Genomic DNA, 16,954 nt, shown 5'->3' on the forward strand with positions numbered 1-16,954 from the left:
GTACCCAAAGGCAGCACCCTTAAAAAATTCACCCCAATAGCATTAAAGAATTTTTTAAAGCATAGTTTAAATTAACAGTAAAAGTCCTTGATTAATTGGAACATGACATAACAACTGCTCTAAGAATTCAAAAAATATATATCAGATTGGAGGGCCATGGAAAGGTTTTAGATGAGAAATAGATTTGAGCTGGTTCTTAAGCAAGGCTGCAGCCAGGGTGGAAAAAAAGAGACATCCAGAAACCAGAGAACAACTTAACAAAGAGGTTTGGTTAAAGTAAACTTACAAACTGTTCAGGAAGGTGTACCCTTTAAGTTAACAACCAAGGTAGACCTGGAAGAGTGGAGATGACAACTAATATGATGGTGGAAGGTAATATAGTAGAAGGTAAGAAAATAGCAAACTTCAATGGAAAATAACTAAAATTCAAAGCCTAACCTTTGGGAAGTTACCCTAAATATAGAGTTGAAGAAATCTGAAATGCTAAACAAAAAAGAGAAGAGCCATCAAATCAGCAAGAAAAAAAAGGTAGGCTGAATTAACAAAATGTAGTCAGGAGAGCCAGGCATGGTGGTGTGCACCTGTAGTACCAGGTACTCCAGAGACTGAGGCAGGAGGATATCCTGAGTACAGGAACTTGAGACCAGTCTGAGAAACACAAGGAGATGCTGTCTCATAAAAGAAGCCCACTACCACCATTAATATTCTTTTAAAAATTTTGAATGTGATATGAAACAGAGTGATAAATACTATAAATATTTTGCAGAAATAATAAGTATCTACAGAAAATCTATTCACGATGTTTAGTAAAGAAGCCATGTACATAATAAAAAATTGCATTCTCTTATACTAACAACTAGGTAAAAAATAACACAAGAAGAAAGCCCATAAGAACAACAAAAGTTATAAAATGCTTAAACTGAGCAAGAGTTTATGTAACAAAATTATGTTACAATATTGTAATTTAACAAATTGATCAATATAAGAAATCACTCAGATAAATGGAAGAAGAACATGTTTCCTTATGACATAGGTAAATATGGCAAAAATGTCAATTTCTTTTTAGTTAACACCTATATTTCTTGGAATATTAGTCAAACTATCAAATTTGTTGACAAAATAAATCAAAACTTAATCTGAAAGAGTGTGTTGTCAAATACCCTAAAAAAGAAACACGGAAGAGGCAGCACACTGTCGCCTTTCTTGACATATTTATTACAAAGTACCAATCATTAAAGCCCTAGTGTACTATCATGAATTTAGAAAAGGAGATTGATGTAAAAAGTAGGAGACCCAGAAAAAAAAATCTAATTATATGTAGTTTAATGTATGCTAAATTAGATATCACCAAGACAAAGGATTGGGAAGAATTACTTGAAAAATAATTAGGGATCACCATAGGATACTTTCAACTTAAACCTACACCTTATTGTATAAAATATGCTATTAGTAGCGATAAATTTTAAAACCAACTTATCAAAGTAGAGACAGAAATGAAAACTGAGCATGCATTAGGTTTCTGTAAAGATATTAATTTCCCTCAAGCTGTGCTGCAAGAGTAGGAGAAAACACAAAGCTGAAAAAGAGAAGATCCAAAGATCTGATTATGCAAAAAATGTAGAAACTCTCCACACACCATTAAATAACCAAAGAAAAGGAAGAGGTACCTTAAATTTTCAGCTGTTCTTTATAAAACCATTCTAAGAAGAACTGAAGACCATCAGCCTGAGCCAATACAATCAAAGTTTAGTACTGTATTTTTTTTAATTCTAATTCCTACTAGAGGTAGTATCCAGAATTTTCCACTCTAAGGAAAGTTCCAGCATGACCACTCAAGGTCCCGATAGGAAAGAGATGGGACACTCAAAATGGGATAACGTGGAGGGTTTCTTTAAGGAAGGATGATTTACAAGGTGTGGGTGAAGAGAAACCATTAGGCCTGGGTTAGCAGCAGCGGAGCTGTTTCCAATCTAGGTTGGAAAAGAAGAGATGAGGAGCAGTTACTGAAACCCCAGGAATAATCACACATGTGGTTGCTTCATGTGGAGCATCAGCTTTGGTTTTTGGCTTTTCTAATATAATCACATAGTAGATGAAATTTCTCCTCAACAATATATAAGGATGGAGATAGAAAGCTACAGGACTTAATTACACATATATCTGCCACCATGGGAAAAAAGCTATCGAAACAGCATCAAAATGGTAAGTTTAGGACAACTGACTGACCAACTACTTTGACCTATGTGGTGTCACTGTCTCCTGTCAAAAAGCTATAACCAGCTTTTCGCATGAGGGGATATTTGAAACAAATAGTGAGATCACAACTTGAGATGTACTAGAACTTAATTACAATGGACAGTAACACCAGCACAGCGAACAATGCATGTGTGAGTTCTCAAACAATGAGTCCAGTTCCTTAGGAAGCTATGACATTATCGTGCCAGATTATGATTTGACAAAAGAAAGGTAATTTCACCATAAATCTGAGCAGTCTGACAAGAGAGATTGGGGAATGCTTGACTTGAAATTGCACACTGATGAGAGCACAAGAGCCAGAAAAAAGGAGAGTTGACTAATGAAGAGGTGGTAAAGAGGGCCATGGGTCTAGTAGCAGATCTGAAATGGGCAGATAAGTCTACACGATGAAAAGGCAGGCAGGGGTCAAGAGGAGGCAAAAGTTCAAAGTGGAGACAGGATCCAGGTGAGGACCAGCATGCTTAGAAGGCATTATGAGCAGAGAGGCCCAACAAAAAGGGAAGCAAAGAATTCAAGATGAGTACCCATTGAGTCTGAAAGAAAACTGGGATAACCAGCAGAGACGTGATCATAGATGAGTAAGGCAGGAATTCGGTTTCCAGGCAACTGGGCACCAAGGTGAGCACAGGACCAAACACAAGCCCCAGCCACAGTGAGTCCATAGCCTTCTGTTTCCAGAAGCACCTCATATGGCCCCACTAGGGACAGGACAAGCCTCACCTGGAGGTGAGACTGAAGTAACAGGTTGGGGTTAGCTGTTACAAGTCAAGAGGCAAAGAACTAGGGGAACAGGAGCACAATCCAGATGTAACTAAATTGGATCTCACATTTATATGAAAATTTATCCTTTAAAATTAATGGTAAACACACCTTTTCATAGTTTTAAAGTTAAACACCCTGCTTGCTCTTGACTCCAAATGAGATACTCAATGATATGTTAAAAATCGGGATTCTTTGTTCACTAATAAAACTCTCATTTCCAGGAGACAAATCACCTAAAGGACATATCTTTTCAATCACTTTTTTATTTCTAAGACTTTCCTTCTCAAAGAACATCTATAATATTCAAATTGTGAGAGGAATTAAAAATATCATGGGATATCCTGTTTTATCACATTAATGCACAGGAAACATTTTAGAAGACTGGCACTCAAATATTAACACAGAAAACAATATTGGTTAACTAAATAGAAAAGTCTTTTTAAAAATACATCTATAGTAATGTATCCTAAGTTACACAGTTTATGCTCAGGGGCTCAGGTATAATGTATACAATCAAGAGTTTATCCAAAGTCACATCAGATAAAGGACAGGAAATCCAGGAAGTCTGATGTGATTAAAAAGGTCAGGCAAATATTTAAGTTTCAGAGACAAAGTGAGTGGGGAGGATTCACATAAGGCTCAAGACATTGAGCAAAGCTCGGATGTAAAGATAGACATGTGGCCTAAAACAACATCAAAATGAAAAAAGGTAAAAAAAAAAAAAATCATTATATTCTAAGGCTCCTGTTTTGCATTTTTCCCCCTAGTTTTTATCATCCTATAAGCTTGCAGTACATGCAAGATAAAGATGCTTTTGAGAGACTTAAAACTTCAAATAAGGCTTCCTAGTCACTATCCCCTGCTGATAAGCCAAATAAATAACCCACATTCTCTATCACAAATCCCAGAAATGAGGGAGAAGAGGGGGTATTGTCATCAATCAGAAGCAGGATAATGAACATAAAAGATCTGAGGTGATAAATACTTTTCTCTGATGTCCATGGAGTGGTGGCTCTGCACACTGACCCCATCCATCATCGGGCCCAGGTGTGTGTGCGCTAGGATGTGACCCCTGAAGAAGGGACCCAGGACTCATTCTAAGAGCAACCTCACACAAAGCAGCTTCTTGCCTAGCATGAGATGGTCTCAAAAGAAAATGGGTAAAGGTTTGATGTCAGATAGAAACCAACCACAAGTGTGGCACTGCCAGCAACACAGAACCAGAGTTGGATGCTCCCATGAAGAAATCTTCCAAAAACAATGGCAATGAAAACTGGGAAACATCCACACAACAGAGTTAACTTTAAACTCTTGCCAACCCCAGAGTATGCCGATGTCACATGGCATCAGTCTTTCTTGAGTGTCACTGCCCTTTCTCCAATCTCCTCACCACATCCCCTCAGGAGTCAGACACCAGGCCAGCAAGCTTGGGTTGAAAAGCCCTCCACATGACCTATCCCACTGCAGGCTTCCAGCCTAGAGCAGGCTCACATGCAAAGGGGAGAGTCTTCAACTTTAAATGGAGTTTGGGCTTTTAACTATAACATAGTACAGGACATGAATTATTGAAATGAGTCTTTTGGGGGCTACAAGCAACAGGAGAACTTGATAAATTGTCCATGTTATTTACCCAAGCAAAGTTACGGCACCAATCTGAGATTCCATCCAAAGGGAAAGGTTGATCAAAAAGTACTAAAAGGGATAGAGAGAGAAACACAAAATAAAGTTATGATTGCACATCAACACTGTGGTCCCTCATTCAACACAATGGTTAAAATCACATCAAAGAGGAAAATTGAAGTATCTATGTATTCTAAAAATTCAGGAGTAAGAAAATAGGATGAGTTCTGGCTGTTTATCTGTAAGATTCCACAGTTAAAATTCTAAAACATTTATTGTAATGCAGGGTACTAAATGGCAAACATTGCATCTTACATATTCCATTTAGCCATATTAAAATTAAAGTGCTAAGGATGTTCAAATATTAAGTGATAAAGGTATTATAAAATCTAGTAAGCAAGGTTTATTCATCTCTACTCCAAGGAATAAAAAGATATAAAACTGATTTAAAAACCCAGTGCAAGAAAAATACCTAGAAAGATTGTACACTAAATTGCAAACTAAAGCAAAAGGTATAAATCTCTGCTATAACAAGAAAATCATTGTAAATACTTTACAAATTTTGTAAGTTTTTATGAGTGTGCCTTGTACATTTCAAAAGTAAACTTTAGGTTGAGTTTGGTTAGCTACAAAAGTGGTGTTACACAGGCAAACTATAGCCAAGAATGAGATGTTTGAAATGCAACCTCAGGTTATTTAAATGAACTATATACATATTGAGATTCAGCATGAAAATTAATATACAGATAAAGGAATTGCAATATTAGTTATAAAGCAGAAGACTATGTTGTGGCAACTCTTTAAATATAGGAGCCAATAATTTTAAGGAAGAGGCTGCCCAGTTATTTCCATCTTGATAAGGAGCAAGGAAGAGTGAATAGGCTGAGCATGCAAAAATGAGGTCCCAGGAAACAAAACACAAAAGTACTAAAGCTGATCAAGTGGTAAGGACAATAACAGCTCTCTTTTGCTTCCTGAGATGATCTTCAACCTGGCACCACTCCCTTAAAGAAGTATGCCACGCTGTGCATGATCCTGCAGCAAATCTCTACCAAAAGTTTCTTAGTGTGGCCAGTAGCCAAAGCTGGAGTGCTTATTAAAATGCAGATTCCTATGCCTCATACCAAACCTACTGACCCAGTGTGCCTGGCAGCAGGTCCAAGAACATGCATTTTAAAGGACTCCACTGGCGACTTTACACACATTAGAGTTTGAAAGCCACTGCTCTAATTGCCTGAATTGTCTCCCTTCTGCATTATTTTTCATATTCATCCCTTCTTTTTTTTTCTTTTTTGAGATGGAGTCTTGCTCTGTTGTCCAGGCTGGAGTGCAGTGACACAATCTCAGCTCACTGCAACCTCCGCCTCCTGGGTTCAAGCAATTCTCCTATCTCAGCCTCCCAAGTAGCTGGGACTACAGGCTCACGCCACCATACCCAGCTAATTTTTGTATTTTTAGTACAGACAGGGTTTTGCCATGTTGGCTACACTGGTCTAGAACTTCTGAGCTCAAGTGATCCTCCCTTCTCGGCCTCCCAGAGTGCTAGGATTGCAGGCGTGAGCCACCGTGCCCAGCCTGTATTCACCTCTTCTAATCTAGCTCAACAGTCACCTCCTGTTAGAAATCTTCTGCGATAAACTCCTTTCAATTCTGATGAGTCTTTTACTTTCTTCAATAATTATGTGTTCATCTCTATCTTTGGCCATTTTATTGTATTATTCTCATAGCATTCGTTTGTTACATAAAAATGACCAAAACATACAGAGCTTTTGCTGTATCTACTTAGATTTTTTTTTCTTGTAATCATTAACAACAGTTCTATGGGAAAGACACCAAGCTTATGGCCATGGGAAAACAGATTTTCCAAAGCAAATTTGCTTCAGCTCACATTTCTAGAAAATTGTGAAGTTTCAATGCAAACTCACATAGTCTTATTGGTTACTGCTCTGAACTCATACTTACTTAGATTTTAATCTCCTTAATGCAAATTCTTTCACATTTGGAAAGGAACAAAATATACAATAGGAGTAGTAGTGGTTAGAACTGTGATAGTATGTATTAAAGTACTTGTTAAAGGAACTTGGTTGAAAGCAATGTAGCAAAGTCAATAAAACATCATGCCTATATGAAAACAGCAATATTAGGTGGGAACAAAAGAAAACTACTCTTCTAGAGCAACTGCATGGTGCTGTGCCAGGACAGAAGGTTTGAACCCAATCTCATTAGAACACTGAACTCTTTGCCTATGGCTAAGTTTCATCACCATACTCAATATTTTGCCTATAGTTAAGGTCTTAATCTTACTAGAATACTCAATGTTTTGCCTTTAGCTAAGGTCTTGTAGTTTTAGGAATGTCTCTGATAAAAGCAATGCTCTTTATCTCAAGCCCAGCAACCAGCATAACTAAGAGAAGTATCCAGTAAGGCAGTGTTGCAGGAAGAAAAACCCTTCCTCTGCGACAGAGCCCACAGAGGTCACTGCTGGAACAATGGGGAAAGGAGAAACTGAATCTTTCCTCAATTGCAAAGGAAAGATTCAAGAGGAAAAAGGGCCCTCCTTAAATTGGCAAACACTTGCACAGCCTCCTAGGGAAGAGCCCATTTATCTACGGGCCACCATGGCCAGGTCTAGTCTGAGTGTTCTCACAGTGGAGGAGCCAGGACCCCCAAAGGCTCTAACATATTCAAGATCAGATGCTACCAGTATCTGTCTCTGGTTGGCGAAAAATAAAGAACTTTTATAAAGCTAAAAGAGATCAGATGCTAGAAAAAGGCAAAACTGAGATTAAAACATATGCCACAGCCTCAAATGCCTGTGTTTTTTCTCCATTATATTTTGTTTCATTCCCTCATTCAGAGGTTACTTCAGGTTAAAATAAGTATTTCCACGTTAATGGACTGTATTAATATCTTGCATCTGTGTGTAAAATGCCATGACGTATCTGACTTTTTCCCCAAGAGTTTCAGACACCTAAGTAACTGGCAGCTTCAAGCAACTCACATGAAATAAGGAAGATGGGAAAGGGAGAGGAACTACATCTAGGAACCTGGGGATTTACACAGAAAAGCTATCTTTCTGAAGACTTTACTAAGAAAAAAAAAATGCTCCTGAAGTATTTTGGAACAGCTTTTCATATTCTAATAAGAGTTTTCACGCAAAGGCATGAAACCTGCTTTCCAAAGTCCCAGGCAGGTTAACGAACAATTACTAAACCTTTCAATCTTCTGAATCTAAAGTTTCCATTAGACTAAGGGCAAAATTCAATCTAAACTCAGTCTCCTTACTAAACTATACATGGACAACTCAGAAATTTGTATTTATGTCAAATATTAGCTTAAGCATGTTGGTTGCCCACTATTTTTCATAAACACAAACCTGATTAATGTTTATCAAACAATTTTAAGCTTTGTTTACGAAGAACGTTGGAACATTCTGAAGTTCTCCTCGATCTGTAAAATATCTGGAGGAAAATATTTTTTCACTTATATTTAATTTGCTTAGTCAAAAATCACCAAAAAAAAATTTAATTTGCATTTTACCAAGCCTCTTTTAAAATATACTTAGAGCGCAGAAGAATTTTGAAAGTTTGGTTATTTGTACTCAGGACATCAGAAATGCCGCTGCCATAGACTTCCAAGGACGTTTCCTTGGTAAAGTCACAAAGTTCATAAACTCTGGAGCTTCTTAGTCTCTGCAGTCCCCAGCTGTCGGCAACATCTTTATCACCTACTCTTTCATTTTCCAAGCAAAGTGAAAATAAAGTCAGTGCATTAAGGAATGTTGATTTAACAAATTGTTATTAAGCATTTATATGTTTACTACTGTAGCCAGCTGCTATGGCTGCTATAAAAGAGGCATTTGATTGGGTCTTTGCGTTCAAGGAGCTTTCAATTTAAAAAGCCAATACTATTTCTCAGTAAAAGCTCCAACAATGGCCAGTAAAAACCGTGTTCCCAAGCCAGCCCCCAACCCTCTCCCTTTACATCATCCCTCAGCACCATCAACTATGATGAGTTTCCCACCATGGTGTTTCCTTCTGGGCAGATCTCAAGCCAGGCCTCAGCTTTGGCCCCAGCCTCTGTCCCAGCCATGGCATCAACTCTGGCCCAGGCCCCAGCTCCTGGCCCAGTACTAGCCCCAGGCTCTCCTCAGGCTATGGGACCACCTGCCCCCAAGCCTGCCTAGGCTGGGGAAGGAACAGAAGGCCCTACTGCATCTGCAGTTTGATAATGAAGACCTGGGGGCCTTGCTTGGCAACAGCACAGACCCAGCTGTGTTCACAGACCTGGCATCCATCAACAACTCCAAGTTTCAGCAGCTGCTGAACCATGGTGTATCTGTGGCTTCCCACACAACTGAGCCCATGCTGATACAGTATCCTGAGACTATAACTCTCCTAGTAACAGGGGCCCAGAGGCCCCCTGACCCAGCTCCTGCTCCACTGGGGGCCCCAGGACTCCCCAACAGCCTCCTTTCAGGGGATGAAGACTTCTCCTCCAACGCAGACATGGACTTCTCAGCCCTGCTGTCAGATCACCTCCTAAGAGGGTGACAACTTCCCTCCCCAGAGCACTGGGTTGCAGTGGATTGAATTCCTCCCAAAGCACTTATGGATTCTTCTGAGGTGTGCTCCAACTGCCCCCAGAATTGGCGAAGTCTTCCTTGGGGCAGGTTGGGGGGACACATTTTATTCTTTTATTAGCAATATCTGTATCTCTCCCTCTTTTTGGACGTGCTTAAGTAGAAGTATTAACTTCTCTGGAAAGGAGGGAGCTAGGGAAACTCAAACTCTTTCTTCCCCTATCCTGATGGTCAGCTCCCTTCTCTGTAGGGAACTCTGGGGTCCCCCATCCCCATCCTCTAGCTTCTAGTACTCTCCTAGAGAGAAGAGTAGGCTGGAGCTAAGGCCTTTGGGCCCACAAAGCCTTATTATCAAGTGTCTTCCATCATGGATTCATTACACCTTGATCAAAATAATGCCCCAGTTACCAGCTCCTCTATGGCATTGGCATTGTCCCTGTGGCTAACACCAGCATTTAAGGGGCTGGCCTTCTTGTCTTGCAACCCAGTTTGGTAGATGTTCTCTGTTCACCCTAGCAATATTCTTACCCTGCCCAGCATATGACAGCTGGTGAGCACTGGCCAAATATCTCTGCTCCCACTAAGACCAGCTAAGTTGTATGCCTATAATGAGAAAGTTGTGTCTCCCAACTCACATATGTCAGTTACTTATCACTGTAATGAGTTATAATTACTAATATTTCAATATCATGTGCATTCATTTGGGTTGCCAAGAAGCAGACACCAACACAAAATTAAACATGCAAAAGACATCTTGCAGTAGGGAACAGGAGAAGGCAAGGAGCACTCTCAGAACAAGGTGAAGGTGTGATGCCTACAGAAGGAAAGAGAGAAGATATGAGGACTGGACTACAGTGCAGTCCCCAGGGATGTTCAACTGGACCACTGAGGAGTCCTTGAGCTTAAAGTAACCCAATAGAGGACAGGAATGAGTCGAGCTCTCCCTTCTGTGCCCAATCACTGGCTCAGAGAAGTCCACAGAAAACATGGCCTCAGAGCGAAGGTGGACTCAGAAGAGCAGCAGTTCAGCTATCTATTATGCTTCCCACAGCAGGAGCCTGAGGGGTGCGTTCTTTCTTGTTGCAGCATGTAAACCAGTATTAAAATAATAGCTAAGACTTAATGAACCTGTATTAGTCTGTTCTCATGCTGCTAATGAAGACATACCCAAGACTGGGTAATTTATCAATAAGAAGAGGTTTAATGAACTCACAGTTCCATGTGGCTGGGGAAGCCACATAATCATGGCAGAAGATGAAGAAAGAGCAAAGGGACAACTTATATGGCAACAGGCAAGAGAGCGTGTGCAGGGAAACTCCTCTTTATAAAACCATCAGATCTCGTGAGACTTATTCACTATCATGAGAACAGCATGGGAAAGACCCAACCCCGTGATTCAATTACCTCCCACCAGATCCCTCCCACGACACATGGGAATTATGGGAGCTACAACTCAAGATGAGATTTGGTTGGGAACACAGTCAAACCATATCAGAGCCCTTACTGTATAGACTACTTAAAGTATCTTTCATGCATCAGTGTAATACTCATAGCCACACAGACATGGGTACTATTATCACCCCTATATACAAACCAGGAAACTGAGTCATACGCCATGGTCAAACAGCTAGCAAGTGGTAGAACTATAATTTGAATCCAGAAGTCTTTACTGATTCAAAACTTTCAGTGAAAAAGTTTTTTTTTCTATTAAAAATTAAGTTAAACATTTTGGAAAGACTCACTAAAAGCAAGTTGATAAATTTTTTCTGTCACATTAAATATAATTAACACAACTGAAAAAGACTAGGGGAAGGAGATCTTAAAAATCTAGGAAGGACTCTACCTAGGAGATCTAGGAAGTCATTCAGTGTTGCCTGGATTCAACCATTCATTCAACTACAACATGTGCTAGACATTGTTCTATGTACAAAACTGACAGGAGAATTTTTAAAAATCCCTGCCCTCATGCAGCTTACATTTATGTGTGTGGAGGGGGAGGATAGTGAATGTGTTGTATAGTATATTAAGAGGTAATTAGTGCAAAACAGGGAAGGAAAGTAGAAAGCTTACAGATGGTTAGAAGTGTGTGTGTGGTTGGAGGGGGGGTAGCAACTTTAAATAGGGAGGCCAGGGAAAGTCTCATTGAGCTAATGGTTGAGCAAAGGCAATGGAGGTGAAGGAGAGATGCCTGGGGAAGGAGCATTCAGGCACTGAGAACAGTAAGAACGAAGGCAGAGGTCGGAACATGCCTGGCAGTTCCATGAACAGCAAAGAGGCAAGTTTAGCTGGAGCAGAGAGAGCAAGGGGGAGAGGTGGGAAGACAGATCATGTATGGTCTGGTGGGTTACCATAAACACTTACACTTTTACTGGGAGTGAGATGGAACCTACTGGAGGTCCTGAACAAAGAAGCAATCTGACTTCTGTTATAACGGAATCCCTCTGACTACATATAGAGAACAGATAAGGTTGGGGGTGGTAAGGATGGAAGCAGGAAAACAAATTTAGGAGGCTACTGCAGAATCCTACATGCAGATTGCTTTGCAATCTCCACTCCAAAAATCCACTATAAAAAAAATCTAAAATGTTAATGATAGAAAGCGCATTAGGGAAGTGACTTGCATTGGGACAATAATGCATTATTATAATCATAGGAACCATAGTTAAGGAAAAGGCCTTTTCCTGGGTGCCAGTCCTCTGTCTGTTTTGTCTCCCATCTATTCTCCTGCCTTCCACTTCATATGACTGAACCCTACAAACTACAGTCCTAGACAGCTGGCTTCTGATGTCAATAGATTAATGAGAGACTAGCAGGAGATCAGATAAACAAGGAAGAGAAAGGTCAGAGTATTTCTCTCCCTACCTCCTCTACTCCATGTGGCATTTGCAGAGTGGCCACATTCTTCATTATTCCAGCTCCCTGTGGGGTACACCCTCCATGGTTCCAATTACTCCTGGGTGGCCCAGATCCTGGGTTCTGCTCTCACCAAGCAGCTCCTGTGCTATAGCTGAGTTCCCGCCAGTCAACTCCCTTGTTGGCTCTGATAACAACTTCTCCCTTTGTTCCTTTAGCCCAAAGGGTGGTAATGGCTACCTGCAGTTGGTAACCTCTGAATTACATAACAGATCCCTGTTTGCTCTTTTAGCTTTTTCAATACCTTTGTAATTAGCTCCCTATACCAAATCCCCCTATTGAACCACTTGATGTTTTGTTTTTCTGACTAGATCTTGATGAATATACCCTTATATCAAGAATCACAAATGAATGTACATGTATATAACTGTTGAAATCTTGAACATATGCATATATTGTTCTGTATGATCCACAATACTCACATCAAATTCTTCCCATGGGAATTAGGCTGGCAGAGTGGTGGGAGAGATGGAAGAAGAGAGGGGAAGGAGTGAAAAGAGGATGTGGGGAAGGGAGCAGGAGAAAAGGTAGAGGGGCATGTAGTACATGCCAAAGCTTCAGTGCTTTGCAAGCATGCTCTTACTTGGCGCCCAAGGCAAAGTCCCAGAAGCTTCTTTTACTGTGGGGAGTCACTGGTAGAAAATGCCAGCCCTGTCCTTCCTTCAAAGAGCCTACAGCCATCCGTTAACACCAACAGACTCCAGGCCATAGTATCTGCTGGAGCAATGTCCTCGGAGCCGCCAGAAATGAAGGTTTTAGCCAGGCATGGTGGCTCATGCCTACATTCCCAACATTTTGGGAGGCTGAGGCAGGTGGATCGCCTGAGGCCAGGAGTTTGAGACCAGCCTAGGTAACACAGCAAAATCTGGTCTCCACAAAAAATACAAAAATTAGCCAAGAGTGGTGGGTGACTCGTGCCTGTAGTGCCAGCTTCCCAGCTACTTGGGAAGCAAGATGAAGAATCACTTGAGCCCTGGAGGTTGAAGCTGCAGTGAGCCATGATCATGCCACTGTGCTCCAGCCTGGGTGACAGTGAAATTCTGTCTCGGAAAAAAAAAGAAATGAAGGTCTTGTGTTCACCTGCCCTCTGCTCACAGTATTCAATAATGAGAAAGTCAAAGAAGAGGAAGCAGATGAACAGAAAAGGCAGTGGAGAGAAACTTGAGCCACTGAGGTGTCAATCAAATATCAACTATTTAATTAATATCAAAGACACCATTCTCATTTACAATACAATATCACCAAACATCACACCAGGTATCATGTTGCTTAGCTGTGCCAGAACAAGGTATGCTGCACACATGCAAGGACAAGAGAGGGTCCCATGAGGAACCTCAGGACTAATGCTTATTATTGTTGCAGATAAGTAATATGCATTAATAATCATAGACAATTTAGCTTCAAGTATGAGCAGACAGCAAAAGCTTCCATACAAAAACACATAAGGTGATAGTCTTCCAAAAGTGTTTGGTATAAAGGAAATGCTGAATCGACCTGAGGAACAGGTACTCTCACTGACATGAAAACACTGTTTCAGCACTATAGCTGTTAGATACTACTTAGTTTAATTCAAAAAGGGATCACATCCTTCAAAATCATAGTATAAAGTGACATCACTATATCTGTGTAAGACCTAAAAAATTAGATAATGTTTACTGATTTGTTAGATATGAAAATATAACCCATACAAATATAACCCATAAAAGGCTTCAAATTACTTAAAAGCCTTTCTCCCTGGAGAGGAAGTAGTTTGTGGCAGAATCTGAAAGCTTTTTAAAGTGTGACTTTGATCCCCATCTGCTGTAGTCAGGGTGGGAGAAGAACACTGATGGGAGAAAAAGCAAGACCCTGGAAAAAGGGGTTACTATTTTCCTGGAGGGATAATTTCTTATCAGTAGTAGTATTCATTAGCAGTATTCTGCCTGGAAGCCAGTTCTTCCTATATCAAACTGTGGACACTAAGAAAGGAAGGGAGCAGCCACTGAAAGTGAGAAGTACTGTACACACATTAATTTATTTATCCTAATAGCAATCCATTCCCTGATACAAAAATGTACATACAGAGAAAGGTTGAAAAATGTGGTTATTGTCATACCTCTAATAATACACTCTGGAATTCAACTTCCAAAACAAATAAAGTGTCCTTCCATTCACACTATAAGCATACCCAAGAAAATTCTGAGGATAATTTAAAAAATAACAGTAGCAAATTTGAGCAGGATGGTAGCATGTCATGGGGAGTCTGACCCTGTGGCTGGTAGGGGCAAAGTATGGTCTTGAAAGAAGAATGTGAAATAAGACATAATGAATGAAATCTGGAAAACAAGAGAAGCCATGGAAACAGCAGGAAAAGCCTAGAAACAGGAATTTTTAAGTCCTTTAGACATACGACTGAATATAAAACGAATGCAGACTGCTTCTACATCTATCTCGAGCCCTGACAACTTCTTTTAAATTCTAGGCACTATTTTCCATTGCATAAGTCTCTTCCACAAACATGGTCAAAATTAAATTTATTATCTGCCTCCTTGTTTGCATATTTTTGGTGACTTAACTCTCATTCTAAATCCCTTCTCTCTTTTCCTCCAGGACAGAGACTGGTCATGCAAATATTAATATCCCAGTCTTCCTACTGCTACAGTTTGCCTGTAAGATGTAAAAAGAAATTGAGGTGGGGAGGGGTGCTCCCTGTCCATAAGAAAGTGTCTCCACGACAGAGCCCATGGCCCCTTCCCCTTTCCCTTCTGCCTGGAACATAGATACCTTTGCAGGCAGTTGCAATCATGAAAGCAAAAGCCTCATGCTAGGGATGGAAGAGCAGGAAAACAGGCAGAAGCTGCTTTATGATGGTGTCACTGAGCCAACATCCCACTCACTGTGTTCTTGTGAAGTAAGCCCAGTGGTTTAAGTTACTATTAGATATGCTTTCTGAGCAGAGTCAACATAAGCCTCGTTGGAATATCCCCAAACCTTTTTATTCTCATGTGTTTCACATCTTGGTAATGGTATCCCCATCTCACCAGTGGCATCAACAAAATCTAAGGAATAATCTCTAAATCCTACTCATTCAGTCTTGCTTGCTTCTCACTCTATTTCTGAAATGTCTCTTCCAACCATTCTCTTTCTTCTCTTCTTGTTCATCTTTACTTTCACCACCTCATTCATGCTGTAGTTCCCAACACTACTAAAATGCCACCAAACTCCTCTTTCTGCCACTAATCTTCCCAGAACGCACAAATCTCTACTTACAGGTTTTCACACACCTCAAACCTTGAAGTCTTGGCTCCCAGTTTGCTTCACAAGAGCCTCACAATCCTGGGGCCCAGCAATGGCTAAAAAAATATGCCAAGTGTATATTTTAACTGACATTAAAAAAACAAGTAGATACAAAGTAAAACAAGATATCCTTTATGTTCATGAAATATACAAAGACATCTAATGAACTCTATAAAGCATAGTAAGCACTGCATACGTTTTGGTCAACAAACGAAACAAGCCAACTTTACAAAGACATCTTTAATATGATTTCAAGATTAGTAATGCTGTACTGAGGTGAATATTCTTACAAGCTATTCTTAGTATTACATATATCAGCTCATTTGTTCCAGAGAATAAGTATTCAATATATGTTACAAGTCTCAATAAGTATACACTCCTAATATAATATTTCCAGTCTGAAATATTGTGAAATCCAGTCCTTCTCTCAAGGTTTTTGCAGATATTCATCATGGCACAAATTAAGATATGTATGTATGAGGAAAGAATATATAACCATTGAAACGTTAGAGTTTTTGAACAGGAAAATATTCAGCATACAATGCTAAGGGAAAAGCAAGATACAAAATTGTTTTTATGGCATCATTAACTGCGGAAAATACGCATGGAAACAATAATAATAAGGATGAACCACTCAGCACTCACTATGATGGCTGGTCATATCACAGATTTCTCCCCCTCTATTTCTTTTATGTTTCTGTACTTCCCAAATACTTTAGGCACATATTATTTCTGCATTCAGAAAAAATATATGACAGGTCTGGAGATGTATGAGTAATAAACAAAAAAATAGTAAAAACTGAAAAAGTAAAAGAGAAATTCAGGTTGAGTTATTTATTAAATGATGGTAACTTGCCATACCAGATTCAATGTTACTTTGGGGAAAGGAGTGGGAAGCCCTGAGTATGCAGCCCCTAAGGGCAGGGACTTGCAATCAAGATCAATAACCACATCGCCGTTTAGACAGAGTCTATTACAGCTTATGTTAATTCAGAATTCTAATTATGAGGTCCTGACAGTTTACAATTCCTATTCAAACAAGTTTCCCAAACAATCCTAAATAACTCCCTTTATAAAGCCGCTGTGGAAGATGACAAAAATACTCAAGTCGCTGCATGTCAGCCATTAGCTGTGTGTATTAATGAGGCCAGAATTTCTTCCTTCTGGTGGGTTCGTGGTCTCACTGACTTCAAGAATGAAACCACAGACCTTCTCCGTCAGTGTTACAGTTCTTAAAGACGGTGTGTCCGTAATTTGTTCCTTTAGATGTGTCTGGAGTTCTTCCTTTCAGTGGGTTCGTGGTCTCACTGACTTCAAGAATGAAGCCAATGACCTTAGACCTTCGCGTTGAGTGTTATAGCTCTTAAAGGTGGTGCAGACCCAAAGAGTGAGCAGTAGCAAGATTTATTGTGAAGAGCGAAAGAACAAAGCTACCACAGCATGGAGGTGGACCCGAGTGGGTTGCCGCTGCCGGCTGGGATGGCCAGCTTCCGGTACCTTATTTGTCCCTGCCCACATATTTCTGATTGGTCCATTTTACAGAGT

The 16,954-nt window shown here is 40.0% G+C and overlaps 1 protein-coding gene and 1 pseudogene across 9 annotated transcripts in view; one reads left to right on the forward strand and one right to left on the reverse strand.

Annotated features, from left to right (window-relative positions):
* Window positions 1-16,954, reverse strand: part of CADPS2 (calcium dependent secretion activator 2) — a 573,333-nt gene that overhangs the window by 522,419 nt on the left and 33,960 nt on the right. The gene's annotated exons all lie outside the window — the stretch shown is intronic.
* On the forward strand, window positions 8,582-9,299 carry LOC135969770 (transcription factor p65 pseudogene; annotated as a pseudogene).

This window comes from Macaca fascicularis, chromosome 3, assembly GCF_037993035.2.
Source record: "Macaca fascicularis isolate 582-1 chromosome 3, T2T-MFA8v1.1".
NCBI classification, from domain to species: Eukaryota; Metazoa; Chordata; class Mammalia; order Primates; family Cercopithecidae; genus Macaca; species Macaca fascicularis.